General features: G+C 39.7%; 1 long non-coding RNA gene across 1 annotated transcript; it reads left to right on the top strand.

Annotated features, from left to right (window-relative positions):
* Positions 1 to 1,585: 1,585 nt before the first annotated feature.
* LOC117064223 lies at positions 1,586 to 10,500 on the top strand. The gene is made up of 2 exons (XR_004429332.1): positions 1,586 to 4,840; positions 8,756 to 10,500. It is a non-coding gene; the product is annotated as an uncharacterized LOC117064223 (long non-coding RNA).
* The last annotated feature ends 15,005 nt before the right edge of the window (positions 10,501 to 25,505 follow it).

Here is a 25,505-nt window from a genome sequence, read left to right as displayed (position 1 = left end):
TCACAAGTGTCAGAGGGTCCACAGCAGAGATTCTGTTTGTCTGTTCTTTAAAAAATCATCAAAAGACATTGTTAAAAAATGAATAGGCAAGAAAAAGACCCGAATAAATTATTTGAGATACAGATATTTCTGCCTAATGCTTGAAAGTTGAGCAACACAGGTTTTGGGGAAAATATAGTTTCGGTTATAAAGGACTAGAACTTCACTCTCTGATTTTGTGATTTCATTACAGGAATGGGCAAGTTCTTACAGAATTTAACATTGCCATTCTCACTAAATATTTTAAACATATTTAGTAACTGTTCTATTTTAATATCTTACTTACTTGGTGAAGATTACTTGAGTATGAAGACATCATTAGCCAGATAAGTGATCAGAGCAAGGCTGCTATATTTGTCTGTTCTCACATTGTGTAAGAAAAGACCCGAGACTGGGCAATCTATAAAGAAAAGAGATTTATTAGGCTCTCACTTCTGCATGGCTGGGGAGTTCTCAGGAAACTTACAATCATGGCAGAAGGCACCTCTTCACAGGGTGGCAGGAGAGAGAATGAGTGCCAGCAGGGAAAATGCCAAACACTTATAAAACCATCAGATCTCACGAGAATTTACTTACTGTCAACTGCCCCCATGATTCAATTACCTTCTACTGGATTGCTTCCATGATAACGTGGGGTTTATGGGGATTATAATTTAAGATGAGATTTGGGTGGGGACACAGCCAAACACAGCAGTTGCCTATCTACATTCCTTGAATCTACTCTGCCCATATTTCTGTTATTCTTTCCCCAAGTTTCATATAACATACAAAGGGATCACTCCCTATGTCCCTTAGCAGAAAAAAAGTGGATTTGAAAACTGACTCTGGTATGTATTGCTGTGTACAAGTCAAATTGCTTATTTTGAGAGATAATACGATTTCCTGCAGACACTAATGGTAAATATTGTAAACTAAGGATGTAAGCAGGTTTTAATCCTTTAAATTTATTCTCAGATAATGGAAATTGAACAAATAGCAAATAATCATGCAGTTGGATTGCTGCTTGTCTATAACTTATGGTTATTCAATTTCATATTTTACACTGCAGTGCAGACAACACTGAACCTTTCTTGAAAAGCAGCTTCAGCTCAGATCTTATCTCAAACATCAAGAGCCTTGACTCCAAAATGGTGTGAATTGGCTGCCATCTGCTGGACTGGGACACATAAAGGTGAATTCTAGGTTTTATGTAGTGTCCAGGAAAATCAAATCCCAGTCTCAAACAATATGATCTTAATTAATTTTTCTGAGAATGTCAACATGAACATATAGTAAAGATTGAACTTAATTACAATTGCAATTTATTGATTGAAAAGGCACTTCACTATATTCCAATGCATTCAAGATCATTACAAAATCCTGTTATAAATCAGGGTGGAACATATCACAAGAAAATGACATATGAAATAATTTATATAAGGACTTTTAATATGAAATGTCTTTAATACAAAAGTATTGTGTGTGTTGAGTGCCTAATATATTTTAAAAGCCATTGTTAAATATTGTAAAGCATAAAAATACCCATCAGATGCAAAAATCCATTTCTTTGTTGCTTAGAAAAGAGGACTCAGAGGGAAGCAAGGTAAACCCAGGTAAACCCCAAGACAGCGCCATTGAGAAGGTGCCTTAAGTCAACAGCACAGATGTCACCTCTAGGGAGTGCATGGGCCAGGGTTCGTGAGGACAATGGTCTTCAGCTTTGGCACACGTGGATGTGTGGATGGAGACCCCAAGTGGAAGTTGAGGATTCCAGTGGTACATATCATAAGAAAAATCAGGAGTCTGAGGAGTTAGGAAATAAGTAGAGGGTGAGGTTAGCTGAAACACTGGGTGTGAACTGGGAGGTTATTGGGAATAAAATGGGAGAGGTAGGTTGGGGCAGGTGCATGGAGGGGCTTGTAAACCACTACCAAGAGTTCAGGCTGCTGGAAGCTTCCAAGGTAAAGCTGGGATTCACTTAGACAAAACGCAACTGACTTGACAAACTGAACATCCTGGGCAAAAAAAAAAAAGTGTTTGTAGAGAACATTTGTGCTATTTATTCAGCACTTTCCATGACCCAGGCCATATTCTAACTGCAAGAACACAGAGAAATAAGAGGTATCTCCTGCCCTCCAAAGCCTCCATTCTCAGAGCAGAGGTTTCTCAGTCAATGGCTCTAATGCGTACACTGTGGCAGAGCAGAAATGTGGACTCTGGAAGCTACTGCAAGAACATGAGAAAGAAGCACCTGCCTCTGGCTGGAGATGTTGAACAAACTCCGTAGTGACAGGTGCACAGTCTAGGTGGGAAGTGTAAGCAGAAGCGTTGCAAGCACAGAGGCCAGGGAAAGGCACCCTGGTGGCTCCAGATTTTATAATGTCACGAAGTCCTAGGTGTGTAGCTCAAGCCCAGGAACAAGTCCAGTGGAGTGGACGCCTGAGGCACTGCCATTAAATATACTCAATGTGTGTCAAAAAGTCTTGGGAGTAACACAGAGATGGTCCGCCACTTTGACACTTAAAACTGCATATCGGTTAGGGAGGTACAGTTTAAAAATGCTGCTGGAGAGACAGCTTGGGTTTAATTTAGAACTTGTCAGCACACAGATGGCAATTAAGCCATCCAAGAGGTGAAATTGCATGTGTAAAAGATGCATTGCAGAGAAGGCGGCCCTGACTGCCGTTTACTGAGAGTAGGTCAGGCACTAAGGGCCGAGGCAGTCCCCTGTTACCATAAAGAGTTTCACAGACACCACATCCAGTAAAGTCACTCTGTGATGAGCATAGGAAAGATGAGCTTGAGAACACTGGCCTGGCCGTGCAGACGGCCCCACGCCCTCCTTCCCGGGTTCGTCTACACACTGTGGCTTCTTTAACACACTGGCCCGTTCATTCTCTCTACTCCATAGATGAAATCACGGAGAGAACAATCATAGAGTTTCCCCAGCTGTTGACAGTGCCTAGTCTGGAGCAAACCCATTCTTCCGTGAATCCTACCCCTAACGCCCTAACGGGACCCCGAGTCCTCTAAGAATTCCTATTTCTCCCTCTTACCAAGACACCCTGTGCCCCTCTGGGGGTGCACTTCTTGTTGCAGTGAACCAGGAACTCACCTTGACCTAAGACAGGGCCAACGGAAGGAGGACAGGGAAGACACCACAGGTGGAAAGAATTCAGCAGTGCAAGTTCTTTCCCCGAGGACTGAGCTTCTCAGACTACAGGTAATCTTCAGTGCTGAAATTATATTTGTTTAGGGAAATGTAAGAAGAATTTGGAGCAGGCAGGGACCAGATCATGAAAGGTATCATTATTTAATGCCGTGGTATTTTGATTGTGTGAGGGGTTTGGAGAGTGAGGAGGCATTGCAGGGTCTTATCTAGGGAGGTGGAGTGGTCACTTTAGAGACCCTATTCTGGAAGCATCTACATATGCATCAGGATCTCCCAAGGATGTTAAAAAATGCAGAAGACGATCCAGTGGAGCTGAGATCCTGCATTTCACAAAGTTCCAGGTGGGGCTAGCATGGTGGTTCTTGAGGGGTGGTTTCTGCATCACAACGTCAGCATCACCTGGAAATTTTTAGGAGCTGCAGATTATCACCTGACACCAGACCAAACTGAACAAGGAAGTTGGGACCTGGGATCCTGCAATTGCCTTTAAAAAAAAATTAATAGCAGGTTGTGACAGTTAATTGTATGTGTCAGCTTGACTTGGGTAGATGCTTAAACGTTATTTCTAGGTGCGTCTGTGAAGATGTTTCCTACTAAGTCAGCATTTGAATTGGTACACTGAGTGAAGAAGTTTCACCCTAACCCATGTGGGAGGCAGCATGCAGTTTGTTGAGGACACAGATAGAACAAAAAGCAGAGGAAGGGCAAATTTCCTCTCCCTTCTTGAGCTGGGACCACCATCTTCTCCTGCCCTTAAACACTGAGTTCTTGGTTCTCAGGCCTTCAGAGTCAGTAACATACACACCCCCTACACCACCTGTCTGGACTCCTTTGGACTCACGTGAATGATACATTGACTTTCCTGGGTCTTATGCTTACTGATGGCAGACGGTGGTGTGTCTCAGCCTTCATGATCACATGAGTCGATTCCTAAAATCTCCTTCTCTATGGATCCTACTGGTTCCATTTCTCTGGATATCCCTTTAACTCCAGGTGATTCTGATGTCCGTTAAAGCTTGGGAACATTATTGTTATTGGCATAGTTGAAGCTGGATGGACACAGATGTGGTCCCAGAAGATGCTAAGAAGGAAGAGAATTCTGAGGAGTCACAGTAGTGTTACACAGCCCAGGGCTAAGAGGAACTCCCAGAACTTTCACCTGCAGCTCTCTGGTGAGATGTCAGCCATATGAACAAACCTGCCCCTAATAGAGGCTGGGAGATACCGGGCAGCCATAGCACAAGATGTGTTTGGTTGGACAACTAGCTCTTTCCATCCTGTGTGTAATATTTGGACAAGTTAATCAGGTGCATACCTGTGTTCAGGCAAAGGAAGCACATTCAGAGAGAAATTAGCCTCATTAATACAAAATTATGAAGTGAGGGTCCTAAACATATCATGCTTCCCTACTCTGAGCACTAAAATCTTAACTCTAGTATTAATGTCTACCCATCAAGGTGTCTATTTTGCTATGATAGTATCTCCTAGGAAGGCTCTTTAACTTGGAGTCTATTGGAGACAAGGGAAGAGTTTGCGCAGAATGACTGAATCCACGCACTGCAGTGAAAACGTTCAACAGTTCAAAGGACACTATAAAGCTCACGTAGTGGGTCTCGCATGGGTCCGCAGGGTCTTCTGCATGATGGGCTGGTGAAAATGTAATGACAGTGGCTTTGGGGACATTCCTGAATCTGCTACAGACTTCATGCTCCTCTTCATCCCTTCCACCTGTGCTAGGAGTCTTGCTGTATTTCAGGGCACTTATGATAAATTTGTATTTTTTGAATGTGCATTTTCTCCCCATGGCATCGTTCAGAGCATCACTTTTGTCTAACCTGCTCCATAGACAGTGGGTGGGATTGGGTACCCTGCATCTCAGTGCTGCCCAGGAGCTCATGCCCATTGGCCCGCACCTGTGCTCTGGCTGACATCTGTACCTTTGCTGGAGTCAGTGCTCATCGCTGAATCAGGGAAGGGGAATTTTAGAGCTTGGTTTTCAGGAAGTGTCCCTTACTAGTTGAGTTCAGCACAGGAAAGGGCTCTGTTTGAGCAAAGCCATAGATGCTGGCAGAGAATCGCCTTCCACAGCTCGCCTGAAGCAAAGTTTGAGTTGTGTCTGTAATTCCCTGCATGCCCAGGACTCACTGGATGTCAGCTGGGGTATGTGGAGTTGTGCAGGGCACCACCTTCATCCTTCAACATAGTAAGGAGGAAAGGCATTTACAGAAACAATTTCAATAAAATGAGATAACATGAAACCAACATACAAAATCAGTTATTTTTTATGCACTAACAACAAACTCTTTGAAAACTAAATAAAGAAAGCTATCACATGTACAATAACATAAATAATTAGTAATAAATTTAACCAAGGAGGTGAAAGATCTACACACTGAAAACTGTAAAACTGATAACTAGATCTGCACACTGAAAACTAGATAAAAGAAACTGAAAATGACATAAATAAATAGAAAGATAATTTGCATTCATGGATTGGAAGAATTAAAATTGTTAAAATGTCCCTCCTTCCCAAAGCCCTCTACAGGATCAATTAAATTTCTAACAAGATTCTAATGACTATTTTTTTTTTTTACAGAAATAGGAAAAAACTTCCTAGAATTCATATGGAACCACAAAAGACCCAGAAGAGCCAAATAAATTTTGGGCAAAAAAAAAAAAAAAAAAACCCAAAATGGTGACATCACACTTCCCGATTTCAGAATATACTATAAAGCCATAGTGATCAAAATAGCGTAGCACTGGAACACAAACAAATATATAGACCAATTGAAAAAACAAAGAACTCAGAAATAAATCCACACATTTACAATTAATTGATCTTTTACAAAGATGCCAAGAACACACAATGAGGAAACAATAGTCTCTTCAATAATTGAAGAAGCAACAACAAATAATAATAGAGCATTTGACTCTTATCTTACTCTCTATCCATCAGTTAACTCAAAATGGATGAAAGACGTAAATGTAAGACCTGAAATTATAAACTACTAGATAAAAACATGGGGAAAACACTTACTGACTTTGGTGTAGGCTATATTTATTGAATATGCCATCAAAAATACGCAACAGAAGCAAAAAATGGCAAACGGGATTGCATGAAACTAAAATGCTTCTGTACAGACAAGGAAACAATCAACAGAGTGAAGAGACACCTGTAGAATGGAAGAAAATATTTGCGAATCATACATCTGACATGATATGAATATTTAAAATGTACACAAAACTCAAACAACTTAACAAATAACCCTATTTTTAAAGATGGGCAAAAAATCTCAATAGATATTTCTCAAAGAAGACATACAAATGAACCATAGATATATGAAAAAATGCTTAACAAGACTAATGATCAAGGATATGCAAATCAAAACCACAATGAGATATTATCTTGTTCGTTAAAGGGCTATTACCAAAAAGACAAAAGATAACAAGTATTGGTGAGGATGTGAAGACAAGGAAATACTTTCAAACTTTTGGTGGGAATGTAAATTAATACACTCATTATGAAAAACAATATAGGAGTTCTTCAAAAAATTAAAAATAGAACGACCGTATAATTTAGCAATCCTACTCTGGGTATAGATCCAAAGGAAATGAGACCAGTGTGTTGAAGAGATGTCTGCACTCATATAACTGCAGCATTAGTCACAATAGCCAAGATATGAAAATAAACTAAGCATCTATTAACAGATGACTGGTATCTCCAGAGACAGAACCAATAGGAGATTTTATGTGTGTGTGTGTGTGCGCGCACGTGTGTACATGAGGAGTTATACTATGGGAATTGGCTCATGCAAGTGTGGAGGCCAAAGAGTCCCATAGCCTGCCGTCCATGAACTGGAGAAACAGGAAAGCTGATGCTGGCATTCAGTCTAAGTACATAGTCTGAAGAACTGGGGAAGCTGCTGGGGTTATTCTCCATCTGAGGTTACAGGTCTGAGAAGTGGGGGATAAAGGGGAAGCCCCATAATCCAGAAACCCAGGAACCAGGAGCTCCAGTGTCTGGGGGCAGAAGAAGAAGGATGTCTCAGCTCAAGGAAGAGAGCACATTCATCCCTTTTCAGCCATTTTGTTCTCCTGGGTCCTCAGTGGTTGGGAGGATGCCTGCCTACGTTGGTGAGAGGGAGCTTCATTACTCAGTCCACTGACTCAAATGCTGATTGCTTTCTGAAGCATTCTCACAGGCACACCCAGAAACAATGACATTCCTTAGCTCAGTCAAGCTGATACATAAAATTAACCATCACAAGTAAATAAAGAAAAAAAAATCTGGAGCAAAATCCTGCTATTTGCAGCATGGACCAATCCGAATGTTGTTATGCTAAGTGAAATAAGCCAGCACAGAAAGACATGTATCACACGATTTCATTCATATGTGGAATCTAAAAACGTTGAGCTCAGAAGCAGGGTAGAGTGGTGGTTGCTAGGGCTGGGGAGTCCCGGGAGAGGCATTGGTCAAAGGAGGCCAAGTTTCAGTTATAAGATGCATAGGTTCTGGAGATCTAATGTACAGCAGGGTGATTATAGTTAACAATACTCCATTGTGTACTCAAACTGCTAAAAATGGATCTTAACTAATCTCCCCACCTCCCCCGACACACACATGTACAAGGCAAACATGTGAAATGATGGATGTGTTAACTAGCTTGATAATAGTGATCATCTCCCAATGAATACTTATATCAAAAAATCGCAATATACGCCTCAAATATGTGTAATTTTAATTTGTCAGTTATACCCAATAATGCCGAAACACAACCAACTAAAAACAAAGTATTAATAAAATGCTCCGAACAGTGCTTGGTTCAGGGTATAGTATGATTCTAAAACACAAACCTAATTTCATTAAACTTGTCAGGTAATGGAGACCTGTGTTCAGGAACAAAATCTCTCAAAACAATCTGAAATGGTATTATATACCATTCTGGGCAAGCAAGGAAGATTTTGAATAACCCCGTCAAAAATGGGTAACAATCTTGCTTAGATTCAAGCAGGACTGCTGTAATATTCTCAGCATTTTTATACTTTCCAGGTTAAAGCTGGTTTGTTTTGATCTTGTAGTTTTCATAGGATTTCAAAAAGCCAAGTTTCTCAAAGCGTATTTGTGTTAGTCTGTTTTCACGCTGCTAATAAACACCCAAGACTGGGTAATTTATAAAGGAAAGAAGTTTAATTGACTCACAGTTTCACATGGAGGGAAGGCCTCACAATCATGGCGGAAGGCGAAGGAGGAGCAAAGTCACATCTTAAATAGTGGCAGGCAAAACAGAGCTTGTGCAGGGGAACACTCTTTTGTAAAATCGTCAGATCTTGTGAGACTTATGGGGAAACTGCCCCCATGATTCAATTACCTCTACCTGGCCCTGCCCTTCACATGTGAAGGTTATTACAATTCACGGTGAGATTTGGGTGGAGATACAGCCAAATTATATCAGTATTGTTTTAAACAAGAGGGCTTCAAGTGTCATGTCCTTGCTAATGATACAATTCAAAAACAAGGCTTCTAGGTGTTCCACCCTTGATGCTCACCAGCTGGAACACCACGAGGTTTCACAATAGTGAGTACTTGATAAAAGTCACTTGTTCTTGTTTTTTAATGAGATATTACTACAAGGGATAGAGAAAGCAGTTTGTGAAGTATAGTGAGTAACTGGCTAAAGGACACTACTGAAGAGACCGTGTTTGAGTTTAATGTCAGTATTTTCATGTCTTTTTAACAGTAGAGAATAGGAAAGTGTGGAAAGGAAATTTTTCTTATTAATTAGTTTATGATAAATTCTAGTAGGACAAATAAACATGAAAGGGTGGAATGAATGAAGGCATAGATTAAACAGGTTAGGCTATGAGTGGAGAATTGTTTTAGCCTGATAATAGGTATATGAAAGTTGAGTCTACTTTTGTCTGTGTTAGAAATTTTCCACAATAATAGGCTTAAAGTAAATGAGTACAGGAAAAACTTAGGAGAAATAACTCTAGCAGAAAATTTAAATATTTGTCAAATAATTTTAAAGGTTAAAAATATTCATTAGCCAGTAATACAGGCAGAGTGTTTTGACATGTCCTCAACGTCATTAATATCTTTTGCTTTTAAATAAAACAAAATGAAAAAACAGAACTCATCAGCAAAACAATTCAGAGATTGATAGAAAAACCCCTGATGATGTAAAATAGTTAAAAAAATGGTCATTATAAGTTAGTATAGCAATAATTTCTATTAAAAAAATAAATCTATTTACATGTCTTTTACCCAAAGTAGCATTTTTTTTGCTAAGAAAATATATTTTTGATTAGTAAAGAAATTAAACATGGAGTATTTACTTCTCCCAGAAATACATCCCAAGCTCACATTTTATATTCATTGGAACTAAAATGACAATTTCTAAAGCGTGGTTATTTTTTTCTAAAGATGTGTATTTGATGACCTTTACTCCACTAGAGGGCTCTGTGGATAAGAGAAAATACTTAAAATCATAGCATTTAAAGCCATCTTAAATGTATGCCATTTTACCAATTAATCTCTTGGTAATTCTTATTTCATATTCAGATGTAACTTATTGCTTCTGAAACTGAGTAGTATAATTAATATCTTTAGATATTCTTTTTCTAATTAATTAATTGCTGGTATTTCTTCTGAGAAAGATTTATACTATAATAAATCTGTCCTTTTTTTTCTTCATTAGGAGTTAGAATCACCAACACATATAGGCAGTACTTATTTCCGAATATAAAATACTTTGATGAGCCAATGAACTACTTGATAATTCAGATGTCTGCTCACTCATAATTTAATACTACTTCAAGATTACTTTGAAAACTTTAATAACAGTATTATAATATAAAAGGTATGGGTTCTTAGATGGGAGTTACATTTGCTCGGGTATATTTCCATATTTGTAAGAATATTTTTGTCTCATCTAATTTTAAATGACAGAGGCAAGGCTTTTACATAAATAGTAGCATGTTCTGGTATCCATGCCTGCATTTTAAGCAATCAGGATTTTTAAAATTTTTACCTGTGGATGTTACAGGCCCCACATAGAGGGGAAAGGGAGGATTCAGTATCCAATGTTCATACAATGTATTATCTAGTAGGCCAAGTTTTCCACACAAAATTATAAGGAATGCAAATAAATAGAGAGGAAAAAAAAAAAAACAGGAACAAAGCACACAGGAAAAAAGAAGTTGACATAGAGTGTCTGTGAGAAAGAACTGATTCAGATTTAAGCAACAAAGACTCCAAAGCAGAACTTACAAATGCGCTAAAAGAATTCCAGAAAACCATGCTTAAAGAAGTTAAAAAGATACAATGAGAATGATGACACATAGAGAACAGCAGTATAGAGAGATTCAACTTACATAAAAAGCAAAAGAAATGGAAATCCTAGATTTCAAAAGCACAATAACTGGAAAGAAAAATTCACTAAGTGGCTCAATGGTAGATTAGAGATAGCAAACAAAACACAACAAAAACCCGGAAAGACAGACTTACCAAACATGAAGACAAGTATCATCCATCCAAAGACCAGAAGGGAAAAAAAGATGAAGAAAAATTAACCTCAGAGGAATATCAGACACCATGAAACCCACCAACATACGTGTGACGGGAGTGCCAGGAGAGGAAAGAGAGAAAGGAGTAGAAAGGATATTCAGAGAGTTAACAGCAGAAAACTTCTCACATTGGATGAAAAACATTAATCTGTATATTTGGGAAGCTCAGTGAACCACACAAGGAAAATGCTGAAAGCCAAACACAAATGGAAAATCTTGAAGGAAGTAACATAAAAGCTCATCATGTACAAGGTAACCCCAATAAAATTAAGGTATGACTTCCTGTCAGAAACAATGAAGGCCAGAAAGCAATAGAATAATAGAGTCTGAGTGCTGAAATGAAAAAAAAAAAAAGTGTGTTTTTAACGCACTGTGCTCAGAAAACTGGATATCCCATGCAAATGATAAAGCTGCATCCCTAACCCACATCATATACAAAAGTTAACCTGGGCCGAGTGCAGTAGCTCATGCCTGTAATTCCAACTCTTTGGGAGGCTGAGGCAGGTGAATCGCTTGAGGCCAAGCGTTTGAGATCACCCTGGACAACATGGTGAAACTCCATCTCTACAAAAAATTAGCTGGGTCTGGTTCAACAGACCTGTGGTCCCAGCTACTCAGGAGGCTAAGGTAGGAAGATCACCAGAACCTGGGAGGTTGAGGTTCCAGTGAGCTGAGATTGTGCCACTGCATTCCAGCCTGGGCAACAGAGTGGGACCCTGTCTCAAAAAAAAAAAAAAAATTAACCTCGAATCAATCAAATATCTACATGTCAGAACTAAAACTCCAACAAAAGTATCAGAAGAAAATGTAGGCATAAATCTTCATGACCTTGGCAATGGTTTCTTAGATATGACACTAAAAGCACGAGCAACTGATAACAGAAGTAAATAAATTAGATTTCATCAAGGTTTTTAAAAATGTGCTTTAAAGGATACCATCTAAAAAGTAAAAAGATAATCCACCAATGGGAGAAAATATTTGCAAACCATGTATCTGATAAGGAGCTTATGTTCAGAATATGTCCGAGAATTCAGTAATCAGAAGGCAAATAAGCTAATTGAAAAATGTGTGAAAAGTCTGAATAGCTATTTTTCTACAAAAGACACACAAATGGTCAATGAGTACATGAAAAGATGCTCAACATCATTAGCATTTAGGGAATGCAAATCAAAACAGCAGTGATGTACCTATTTACAGCCTCTTGGGTGGCCATGATCAGAAAGATGGAATAGTAAATGTTGGTGAAGACATGGAGAAGGAACCATCATACCCTGCTGGTGCAAACATAAAACACTGGAGCTTCTTTGAGAAACAGTCTGATAATTCCTCAAAAGATGACCAAGTGACCCAGCAACTCCATGCTCCATTATACACTAAGTATATACATACATTATATACTAAGTATATACATACAAGTATATACATACATTATATACTTAGTGTATATATACATTGTATATACTAAGCAGAAATAACAGTACATGTCCACACAAACATTTGCATATGAATGTTTACTATTCATACCAGTCCCAAAGTGGAAATAACTCACATGTACATTACTAATTAATGGGTAAGTGGATTATTATTCCGCTGTAAGAAAGAACGCATTACTAATACGTGCTACAACACGATGAATCCAGTGAAGATGCTAGGTGAAAGAAGTCGATCACAGAAGACCACATACTGTATGATTTCATTTACATGAAACATCCAGAATGGACAAGTCTATGGAGACAGAGAGTGGATTAATGCTTCCTTAGGGCTGGGGGTGGAATTGGGTTAAATTAGTGATGACCGTTACAGCGTGCAGGGTTTCTTTCTGGGGTGATGTAAATGTTCTGTAGTTGATTATGATGATGGCTGCAGAACCTTGTGAATATCTTGAAAACCATTCAACTGTCAACTCTAAAAGAGTGAATTTTATGGTATGTGAATTATATCTCAAAAAAGTGTTAATAATAAAAAAGAATAAATAAATCACTAGCTGGCATTCTGTAGGCTCCATGTATTAAAATGCCTTTAGTCAAAGGGTTAATAAGTAAATATAATTGTTTTACCAGATTCTCTTGCTAATGACATTTCCTAATTTCAAACTTTTTGTGTGAACTTAATTAGTAATTTCTAATTTAATAGATAATATACCTTCCCTTTATGTATTAGAAGCCCAGAAAGTGAGAAGAAGCTACTTGAGGCTGTAGTTTAGGAATACTCTTACAGTGTTAGCTTAAGGGACATGGCAGTGAAGTGCAAACTGTGAGCAACAGGACAAAGACAGCAGGAACAGTCTGGTTTTCATTTATATAGATTGAACTAGGAATTTTACTCATCCTTAACTTCTCCAAGGGTAGCTCCAGGAGACTTCAAGATGGGTGTCTCTGGGCTGGGGAACTGGCTCCCTCCCGGGAGGCCTCTGTGCTGTGCATTTGTGCTCCAGCATGCTCCGAGTGTTTGTCCTCCTGGAAACATGTTCCTCAAACACGATGGGTGCATTGCACGGTGACGCCCAGCAACGCAGTTTGCCTGTGCTTGAAGCAAGTTTTAGTGAAAGAAGTTCCCCTGTCATTCTCTCATTCCCCACTTCAAAGCATCTGCTCTTGCTGCCTTTCTTGTTGGAACAAGGTGTTCCTGGCTCTTTGCAGCTTCTAGACCTCAGTTCAAACTCCACCTCTTCCTTCAGAGAACGTTTCCTGACCTCTGGGTCTAAAGTAGCAACCTTGGTTACTCTTGCATACCCTTAATTCATTTTCTTCGTATTTATTAAAATCTATAATTATCTTTTTAATACCTTGTTTAATTGCATATTTTATTATTTTCCCAATAAATACCAAGGTATATGAGAGTCAGAGTGTTTCACTTTTGGTCACTATAATTAAAGCATTTAAGGAAATATGTTCAGTAAATATTTGTTGCAAGAATACAGAAAGGATGAACGTATCTGCTTCTACACACCCAGAACATCAGACGAAATGATCCCTGTTGCCATTGCTGAAGAAGGTAAGATTCAGTGTACTTGGATTTTACAGACAAATGAATACTTCATCTCCATATGAGAAGAACTTTCTAAGTCTTAAAGCTTCCTAAAGATGAGGTGGGTTTTCAAAATGTTTCAACAGGTGCTAGGAAGTATTTTAACAAACTTTGAAAATGTCTAAGTTCATCCTAAACATCCAAGTGTAAGAGTCTAAGAAATATTGGTCTATTTTTATTCTTTGAAAAGGGATGGCTTTATTTATGTAGAATTATAGAATTACAGGGCGGGAGCTGGGCACAGGCTAGACAGGCTTTTAGACTGAAATGGATAACCATTTCCCATAGACAATGGTTTTATTTTCATTTGTATTTTTTTAAAAAATAATGTCAAGCATATAATAAAGTTACAATAGGACCAGCTACTCCTATATACTCTTTTTATATTTTATTTTATTTTTTTTTTTTTTGAGGCGGAGTCTCGCTCTGTCGCCCAGGCTGGAGTGCAGTGGCCGGATCTCAGCTCACTGCAAACTCCGCCTCCCGAGTTTACGCCATTCTCCTGCCTCAGCCTCCCGAGTAGCTGGGACTACAGGCGCCCACCACCTCGCCCGGCTAGTTTTTTGTATTTTTTAGTAGAGACGGGGTTTCACCGTGTTAGCCAGGATGGTCTCGATCTCCTGACCTCGTGATCCGCCCGTCTCGGCCTCCCAAAGTGCTGGGATTACAGGCTTGAGCCACCGCGCCCGGCCTACTCCTATATACTCTTTACGCAGTACCCCACCCCCTAACTAGTCTAAATTTACATAACTAGCTACTGAACAAGTTGGAGACATTGTGCCCCTTTACCCTTCAAAGTGTATTTCCTAAGGAGGGAGATTTTTTTCTTACATAACCACAAAACAGTTAACTAAATCAGAAACATTTAGCACTGCTTCAATGCCATCATCAAGTAATCAATTCATATACAAATTTGCTCCTTCTGTCTCTCCACTGTCCTTTAATCTAGAATCACTTTTCAGTCTTCCTTGTGTCTTTATAATTTAATACTCTTATTATTCTGGTGCTTGTTTTTCATATGATGAAAGCTGTCAGTAGCATTATTTTATGTCTATTTGTGGATATATAGATTTTGGGGAATAATACCTCGGAATAAAATAGTTGGATCAAAGAGTAGAGGAATGTTAACATCAAAAGAAAGTGTCAAGCTGTTTTTCAAGATAGTCATGCCTCTTTCATTCCTGCCAATCATATATGAGAGTTTGGTTGCTCTAAATCCTGAGCTAACGTTTAGATTTCTGGTAACCTCAATCTTAGCAATTCTGGAGCATACTGCAGCTTTAATTTTCCAAATGACTAATAATGTTGAGCACTTTTCCTTGTTTTATTTAACTATCATTGTGTCTGCTTTTGGGACATGTCCCATGAGGCCTGTGCTCATCAAACCTACTGGGTTGCCTTCACTTTGTGTAGGCATTCCTACATATTCTGTCACCACTTTCTCTGTCAAACATACATATTGTGAATCTTTTCTCCCTATCTGTAGCTTACCTTCTTATTTCCTAACCAAGATTTTGATGAACAAAATGTTTCACTTTTGATGAAATATAATTTTTTTTTGACACAGGAATTTCACTCTTGTTGCCCAGGCTGTTTTGCAATGGTGCTATCCCAGGTCACTGCAGCCTCCACCTCTGGGGTTCAAGCAATTCTCCTGCCTCTGCCTCCCGAGTAGCTGGGATTACAGGCACCTGCCACCACGCCCAGCTAGCATTTTTAGTAGAGACCGGGTTTTACCATGTTGGCCAGGCTGGTCTCCATTCCCTGATGTCAGGTGATCCACCAGCCTCAGCCTCCCAAAGTTCTGGGAGTACAGGCATTAAGGCACCACGCTAGGCTGATGAAATACAATTTTTTGAAAATATTTTTGACCTCTTATGTCTGAGAAATGCATAGTGGCAAAGATATTCCCTGTAGACTATTCTGAAATTTTCTAATTTTCACTCTCCTGTTGAGTTCTACTATCAATCTGCTGGTGCTCCCTGAAGGAGTAAAAGGTTGTTCCCCAGGCAGGGCCCCTGGGTGTCTCTCCAAGGTGGGGGCCATGGGCTGAGACCACCCCTGTATCAGACCCCCTGCCATTCCAGTGTCTTAGGTGGCGGAGGGGAGTCTCGGGCCCACAGGGAGGAAGAGGCATCCCCGAATAGGCTGCCCTCTGAGAGGGCTCCCCTGGCTGTGTTCTGCCTGAGGAAACAAGTCTATGGGATGGGATTCTCAGAAGAACCAACTCTGCCAACACCTTGATTTTAGATTTCCAGCCTCCAGAACTGAGAGAATACATTTCTGTCATTTTTTGTTGTTGTTGTTATCCAGAGTGTGGTAATTTGTTGCAGCAACCCAGAGAAACTCGCATGGACCCACTGGCACCATGCTACCTTCCTGGACTCTGTGGCTGGGACATGGGTAATTGAGGTCACCAGTGTCAGTGACTTGTCAGAGGCCCTGAGGTAGCACCTGTCAGGGATGCTGAGGCAGACGCCCTCAAGAGGTGTGCTGGCCTCGCCGTGAGGAGTCACAGGTGCGCCATTGGAAGGGTACAGAATGCCCGGGGTGGGTGGCATGGGGACATGAGCTTTGATTCCAGACAACCTCGATCTTTCTTGCTTACAAGCGGCATTAGGAGGAAAGATCCCTGAATGGGTCAGGGTGAAGGTGAAGTCACAGTTGAAAGCATTATGCATCAAATCTGGAAAAGGGGAAGCCAGTAGCCTGAGGGACTGCAGCGACAGGCTAAGCGTGTGTTGACTCTCAAAGAAGGGAAATAGTAAAGTGTGTCATCTGCTCTTGGAGAAGGTCTCAGAGAGTGGACATCACGAATGGTGTGGCAGGAATAAGGTCATTAAGAAGATGAAAGGGGCTGGGACCCAGGGCTTGGAGTCCAGGGGTAGGCAGCTTCCTTCCAGTGTCATGGTGGGAAGATAGCGGAGAGATGGGGAAGAGCCTCGGGGTGTTCAATTTGCTGGTGACAGGGTCTGGCTCCTGGCTGACACTTCTCAGTGGGTGTAGACCAATTCTCCACTGGATACCAAGGCCAAGTGCCCTCCCAGTGATCCCCTGAGGAAGTGGGTAACAGCATCAGGACAGAGTCCACTTCTTTTCCAGTCTTGAACCTTTATGGGTGTGGCATAATTTGGTTTTATGATGTCTCCCCCAAGTTCCACAGTTGCTAACAATTTTCTAACATGCAATTGGAGAACCCATCAGCAAACTCTCAGGTTTCACAGCTCACAATGTTACTGAACATCCCAAGAAAATCCAGCACATTCCAAAAGTCTTCCCTTACTGTTTCCTCACTTATCCAGGACTCCACCTTTCTCTTAACTAATTTTCTTCTCTACTTTGCAACTAGAAAGACATCCTTTTTGAGGAGAAAAGAAAAATGTGAGGTAAGTAAACTCATGCAAGCATGTTCCAAACTGCGTGTGAAATGGCGTGGTTGTTTTCTCCCTGGCCTCACCCCTGGGGTCCTCTGACCCCTCCCTTCCTGGGCACCAAGGCCTCCTGGTTTTTCTTTGGGGTCTCTGTGGGTCCAGCCCCTCCTGGAGTGCTTGTCCTTTGATAACCTTGTGACTTGTGCCCTTGAGGTTTTCAGTCATGTTCCTCCTGCTTACAGGGTCTCTGAGAAACCCACAACAATTTTGGTTCTGTCACCGCCACCTCCAGCATTTTCTGCCTCCCTTTCCTGATTTATTTTTTTTCTTTCTAACACTTATCACTATCTAAAACACATCATAGGCCAGTGATTTAACTTTATTCCTCTTCCATGATTTATTTTTTCTTCTTAAGATTTATCACTATGTCAACTATGATGACAGCAGCGGTCATATAATAGTTGCTTAATAAAAGCTTGTTGAATGAAAGGATAAAATAAAGACTGTGTAGAGCCCTGCCCAGACAAATGAGGATGTGGCTCATGCAAGAAGTTCTCAAGGGTCAGGAAAGAAGAATATTGGGGGTTGAAAAGTGGACAATTGGAGAGGTGGGGTAAGCAGGCCAGGGATGGGAATTAGAATGATGAGGCATGAGTTTCAGGGCTGGAGATGAGGCTGTGATTTAAAGAGGAAAATGTTACGGTTTCCAATGGAAAAGAGCTGTAATAAAGAAAAATAAATTAATTTTTTTAAAACTAAGTAGTCTACCCCTATTGTAGGACTCTAGAAGACTCTAGATTCTAGAAGATCCAGATATAGATGTAGTTCCTGGAGCTGACGAGTGGACATCTCAGCCTCTAGAATTAACTGGAGGCTTACCAAGAGGGATGATAGGTTTGGTTTACATGTTAGTACGAAATTTGGAATATATTTCTCATTTTGTGCACACACACAGATATGTATATGTGTGTGTGTATATATATATATATCTTTTAAAAAATTAGAGATAACATTGTATACTACTGGTAATGGCATTAGACAAATGCATCCCATTATGTTTTTCACGTGGGTCACCTGTGTGCCTTTCACTTCAGCTCCTCTGAATTTCCGTGATCTAGCCAGTAAAATGCTGAAAATATAAACAAAGAAATGCAAGCTTTCAACTGCGTATATAAACAAACACAGAAATAGAAATGTTCTTCCATTCCCATGTAGGTTTCTTATAGCATCTCTCCCTCCCTTTTCATTCATTTGCTTTTATGGTGGTATGCAAGCACTTCGGTTTTCATGACTAATGTGTCTCTCTCTCTCTCTCTGTCTGTCTGTCTCTCTCTCTCATTTTCTTCTCTTTCAGAGCCTTTGCATGTGGAACAAATGTGATGTTGTCTCTAAACTTTTGCCGTCTGCCTTTATGGAAGGCTATCACTCACCTACTCAAGCCACCTGCTGTATCCATTGCACAGCAAGCAGTGGGGAGAGACAGGATCAAGTTCCTCTAAGTCTCTAGGGGCTGCCATAACAACAAACATATTTTGTTAATTATTATTTGTTCAAGAATAGCAACAGTCTTCTAGGTTCCTGTTTTGTGAGGGTTGCTGGTTCCCGTGAAGCCTCTTTAGCCTGTTCCTTCTGATTTCAGTTTAAATGCTTGCATATCCCACACATCTTTGGGTGTATCTTATGTGCCAGGAGGCTTGTGGGAGCTTCCACAAACATTTCATCTTCTTTTAAGTGAGAAGAAGTTACCATCCTTCTCCATGTTTCAGAAGTTGAAGCTGGAGCTTGGAATCCAGGTGACTTGCTAGGTGTCACACAGACTTACCAGGGGCAGGAACAGGGTCATCTAGTTGCAATCCCACTGTTTCCCTCTTAGGAAGTGAGCACATGGGAAGGGGAACATGTACAGGAAAATAAGACTACTTCTGGTGGTGGCAAGTGAGCAAAAGGAAATACCAAGGCATACTTTATTAAGTGCATGAGCAGTCCTTTTTATTAGAACACATGGAAAACAAAGATGATACAAAGATTTTTTCACTTCCTGGACATTATTGACCTTCCAGCAAAATGCTGCATAGCAGCTGCGAGCAGGTACCCCACGTTGTCATTTCTTTCTTTCTTACTATTATAGATCACCGAGTCTTATGTAATTACCCACAAAATTGCTGGTGTTGCTTCATGACAGGTGTGACAAATCCTCAGTAAGGTCCCTTTGCTTGTCTAGAAAATGATTAACCTCTTCCTGCAGCCGTTGCATGTGATAGTTAATATATGCAACAAAATATATATACATACAACTTCAGTGCATGCCATTTAACAGCATTTTCTTCATAGGTCAAAGTGTGCCCAGCGTGACCTCACCCACTAACTGCATTAGTGTAAAATTTTAGGCCAAAATAAAATAGTGATCTAAAATCATATAGCTTTGATCCACTGTACAACATGGATATTCATAAGACCCCTCCATAAATGTTTGGTCCAGATCTTTCTTCCACTGAATGAAGTTTGACAATTTGTGACAGGACAGAAAAGAAATTCATTATATTTAGTAATAGAAAACCTATTTCTCATTTTTCACGAGCCAAGCAGCCTCAATGAAATTGCCTAAGCCGCCACATCACCCTCCTCCACCTTTGTGGTCTGTGAGGTCGCTCACAAGGGTCTTCAATTTCCTTATGTTCACAGCTTGGCATCTGGTAATTGTCAGTATCAGAAAACATAAGGGGGCTATATATTTTTTCCTCAGAAGAAATATTTCTGATTTGAAAAGAAATAAATCTGTCAAGAGGAAAATATTAAAAATAAAAAGTGTGACTGTAATAATCACTTCGATGTCACAGCCAATTTTGTTCATTCGGACTGGGGAAGGAAACTTCCCTGCCCCCCCAAAGGAATTGTCAAAGTAAGAGAAATGGAATTTTTATTTCAATAACCACTGTGGTTTAAGGGTAATTTATGTATAAGGAAGCACAACAGCCTCAAGAATCAAATTTCCTTAAAATATTATTTTGTATTCTCTCTGCTACAAGGCTTAGTGAAACTGATGGATCAAAGTGAAGAATGACTAAATTTGTTTCTCTAAGTTACAGTTTAACAGACACTGTACACCGTGCATAGCACTGGCAAAAGAACAGGGTTTTGCATTTTGCAAAGGGTTATAGTCAGAGAATAATATTTCTTGAAATTAAATAATCCTTATAATGTTAACACGAAAAATGAAAGAAAAGCTAGTTTTGTTTGACCTGATCCGGAAAAATAGCAAATCTTTCACTGCCCACACCCCACCACCTGCCACAAACAAACCCTTGGGCTCAGTCACTGCTGTTTTCATCAATAATAAATAGCAGTGCTACGTGTCATTTAAGTTTTTTTCTTCTTTTTTTAGTATGCATTTCCTCAGAGAAGATAGAAAGAATGTTCAGGCATTTAAATGAGCAATTTAAATTCTTATTTCTTTCTAGAATGATCCCCGGCTATTGCTAGAACTATCTGTATTTAGGATTGAAAAACAAAGGAAGAAGAATAGATAAAACAACTAAATCACGGCTTCATATTTGCTCAGCTCCACACAGGAAATATTTATCACTCTCTCCATAGCAATTCTCACTGATCGCATGGACTAACCCGAGACACCCCTGCCGCACGCGGTAGGCGGTAGGGAGCCTGCCCCCAATCTGCGAGTGCGTCTAAGGCTTGTCCTTTCCTCCTTTCCTCCTTTCTTTCTCTCTTACTTTCTCCCTTTCCTTCTCCCTTTCTCTTTCTTCTCTTTCTCTTTCTCCCCCTCCTTTTTTTTTTTTTTTTTTGAGACGGAGTTTCCCTCTGTCGCCCAGGCTGGAGTGAGCAGCGCCATCTTGCCTCACTGCAAGCTCCGCCCCCCGGGTTCCCGCCATTCTCCTGCCTCAGCCTCCCGAGTAGCTGGGACTACAGGCGCCGCCACCTCGCCCGGCTAGTTTTTTTTTGTCTTTTTTAGTAGAGACGGGGTTTCACCGTGTTAGCCAGGATGGTCTTGATCTCCTGACCTCGTGATCCGCCCACCTGGCCCTCCTGAAGCACAGCTTGTCCTTGGTTCTTAATCACCTTTTGCTGATGAGCACCTTGTTTCTCAGATGCTCCATTTGGTCTTACCGCGATGGGATCACAGGGTCCTCTCTTTGCATATGGAATCCTTCTCCATGGCAAATACCATTACTCAAAGTTACTGAAGATTGGTAACTACTTAAACACGATATATTCCCCAGAAATTTTTCAGCATTTTTCCACTTTCTGAAAAAATCAACTTACGGAAAGGAAAAGACCAGGCATTTACCAACTTCCAGGTGCCAAAGTTCCCAGTTAGACGATCCGTAATTTTTATTTTGTTTTATTTTATTATTATTATTATTATTTTTGGTGGAGTCTCACCCTGTCACCCAGGCTGGAGGGCAATGGTGCAATCTTGGCTCACTGCAGCCTCTGCCTCCCAGGTTCAAGAGATTCTCCAGCCTCAGGCTCCAAGTAGCGGGTATTGCAGGCGCCTGCCACCACGCCTGGCTAATTTTTTTGAATTTTTAGTAGAGACGGGGTTTCACCATGTTGGTCAGGCTGGTCTCAAAACCCTGGCCTCAAATGATTCGCCTGCCTTTGCCTCCCAAAATGCTGGGATTACAGGCGTTAGCCACCATGCCTGGCCGACAATACGTAATTTTAATTCTAAAACAGAAAACAAAGAAAGAACAGCCATCATAATTGTGGGAAAGATGAATTAAAAGAAAAAAAATTTCAATCTTCATTAATGGCTACTTCACTTTATTTTGAGATTAAATACTACATTATATTTGGGGTCTGAGGGGAGATTACATGAGATGTTAATATACGTAAAAGTCCCCATTTGTTGGCCTGGTGCTAAAGGCATCCTCAAAACATGTTCTGTTCTTTATTAACCTCAAGAGATGGGGACATGGTCCTAACATCTGTGGTGTTCTCATGTTGGTTTATGTCTGACTTTATTTCTCAATGTTTATTTCTATCAAAGGATAAAATATGGGAGTTGTTTACACATTATAATTTTTATAATATATTTTCTAACACTTGAAAGTTTAAAAACTTTTACATTTAAAAAGAAATTATAACTACTACTCAGGCATTAAAAAGAATGAAATCATGTCTTTTGCAGCAATATGGATGGAACTGGGGGTCACCATCCTAAGTGAAATGCTTCAGAAAAAAAAAGTTAAAAAAACCACATCTTCTCACTTCTAAGTGGGAGCTTAACCACAGGCATACACTGATATCGGGAGTGGAATAACAGACATTGGCATCTCTGATAAGTGGGAGGATGGAAGTGGGGGAAGGGATGAAATACTACCTATTGGGTACAGTGTTCACTATTCCAGTGATGGTTACACAAAAAGCCCAGACTTCACCTCTATGCAATATATCCATATAACATAACTGTGCTTATGCTCCTAAATCTATACAAATAAAAAAATAAACTATGATACTTTAATATCACATTTTTCCTGTGTTACAGGCTACTGAAATGTAAATGTAGATTAAAATGAATTCGTTATTTTCTCATTCTTATTTCCAACAATAGCTTATAATAAATACTCTAATATGAGAATACATTATAGCTTTTAAATGAGACTAGAAAACTATCAAAACACAAAAGTAGAATCTGTAAGAAACAGTGGCTCAGAGGAGTGAAACATGAACAAAATGTAATGAGCAGAAAAGGACAGGTCTGACTTGGCAAGTCTTGGGTGGATGTCTATGTCAGGTGAGGGTGCACCTTGAGGTAGCCTGCTAGTTGTCTTTGCTTGGAGAGGGAAGTCTGGTAATGACTTTAGGATGTATATGCACAGAGGAGGCAAATGTGAAATCACAGGGTGACCTGGGAGCAGAAGAATTGGCACCAAGCAAAGAACGTGCCCAGATTGAGATGGAAGCCCAGCGTACACTTAGTCAATGTTCCATGAATAATCTGTGGATCAACTCAATAAATACACACTGAGCCACCCTCAACCACCTGCCACTCATTGGCCAAGTACTAACAATGCAATGAGAAGAAACCATAGTCTCTATCTTAAATGTGGCTGCTATTCTCAAAACCGAATTCCTGTTTTAATCAGTAAAGGAACAGAGAGCTGTAGATTTCAAATGAAAGCTTCAGTTCTCTTGCAAGAAGCCTACTACTATACATAATTTTTGGAAATGTTTTCTCAAATGTTCTTAAACTACAATAAGAAAGTAATGTATTTTTCAAAAGTAAATTTAAAACAAATTAAAAATGAAGTTTACAAAGAAATGAGCATACATGTGATAAGGAGAAACATCAGAACTGACAACTTTTTCTTCAGCCTGGATATTTAGTAAAAATGTCAGAGACACAGTAAGTATTCAAACAATGGCCACTGGATAAAGAAACAAAATGTCCTAGATTTCACCAACACAGCATAAAATCTGAAGGTTTCCCTGTATTCTTTCACATTATCTTTCCTCTGTCGAATGAAATGTTGATATAGTTGGCTGTGTCCCCACCCAAATCTCATCTTGAATTCCCATGTGCTGTGTGAGAGACTCAGTGGGAGGAAATTGACTCTTGGGGGTGGGTCTTTCCCATGCTGTTTTCATGACAGTGAGTAAGTCATGCAAGATCTCATGGTTTTAAAAATGGGAGGTTCCCTGCACAAGCTCTCGCTTTGCCTGCTGCTATCCATGTAAGATGTGACTTGCTCCCCCTTGCCTTCTGCCATGATTGTGAGGCCTCCAAGCCATGTGGAACTTTAAGTCCATTAAAGTTTTTATTTTGTAAATTGTCCAGTCTTGGATATGTCTTTATCAGCAGTGGGAAGACAGACTAATACAAATGGCTTAATGGTAAATATAAGGGATTTTCAAAAAAGTTCATAGAAAATATTTCATTTAAAAACCATGCCTAGATTTCAAAAGCTTTTTGCATCAAAGTAAACTTGTACTAAGCTGTTACAAGATGTCTGAACAAAATCTAGTTTGAATCACTCAAAAGCATAAGACATCATTTTGAAAAGAACACCTAACAGGGCAAAAAGGATTCTGCTAAAACTGAAGCATGAACGCATATCAGATTTATAGTGAAGCAATGGTAACATCACTGGTTGCTTTACAAGAAGTTTGCAATGACAATGCCCCAGATAAATCAGCAGTTTACAAATGGATAATGTATTATATAAAGGGACAAGACAATGTTGAAAATGATGGCCACAGCAGCAGACCATCCACATTAATTTGCAAGGAAAAACTTCCTGTTTGTGTCCTCACTGAAGGGGACTGATGATTAAGAGCAGAAACATGAGCCAACACCGTAGACATCTCAGTTCATTCAGCTTACACAATTCTTACTGAAAAATTAAAATTGACCAAACTGATCATGGAATGGGTGCAAAACCACTGTGTCCAAATGAGCTGCAGACAAGAGCAGAGCTTTCCATGGAAATTTTAAACAAGTGGGATTAAGTTCCTAAAGCATTTATTTGAAGAACTGTAACCAGATATGAAGTGTAGCTTTATCAGTACAATCCTGAATACAAGACACAAGCAAAGCAATGGCTACCAAGAGGGGGAAATGGTTCAGTCAAAGCACGTTGAAATAGTCAAGAGCAAAGGTCATGGCAACAGTTTTTTGGGATCCTCAAGGCATTTTGTTGGTTGTGTTTCTGGAGAGTAAAATAACAATAGCATCTGCATATTATGAGAGTGTTTTGAGAAAGTTGGCCAAAGTGTTAGGAGAAAAACACCCAGGCAAGCTTCACCAAAGAGTCCTTCTCCACCACAACAATGCTCCTGCTCATTCTTCTTATCAAAAAGGGCAATTTTGTGAGAGTTTTGATGGGAAATCAATAGGCATCTACCTGACAGTCCTGCTTTGGCTCCTTATGGCTTCTTTTTGTTTTCTAATCTTAAAAAAGCATTAAATGGCACCCATTTTTCTTCAGTTAATAATATAGAAAATACTGCATTGACATGGTTAGATTCCCAGGACACTTAGTTCTTTAGGAATGAACTGAATTGCTGGTATTATTGCTTCTGACCTTGTTAGTGATGCTTATATTGAGAAATGAAATTTGTATTTTTTATTTTTATTTGATAATTTTATTTTGAGATAAACTTTTTGTAGTCCTCTAGTAGTAGGAAAAAGGAAGGGGCCACAACAACCCATAATTCAGATAACTGAATTTTGGGTCTTATAATCTTAGTCGATCTTCATCCCAAATGAATTGAAGTCATCTGTATAATTTTCTTAGCCTTATCAAATAAAATAATAATTATTAAGGCATGTTAAAGACAATTAGAAACATTGTCTTTAACTTATTAACAAAAGCACTGTTATCATTACT

This window comes from Trachypithecus francoisi, unplaced genomic scaffold, assembly GCF_009764315.1.
Source record: "Trachypithecus francoisi isolate TF-2019V2 unplaced genomic scaffold, Tfra_2.0 Lachesis_group19, whole genome shotgun sequence".
Classification (NCBI taxonomy): domain Eukaryota; kingdom Metazoa; phylum Chordata; class Mammalia; order Primates; family Cercopithecidae; genus Trachypithecus; species Trachypithecus francoisi.
This window is presented reverse-complemented; position numbering and strand designations above follow the sequence as displayed.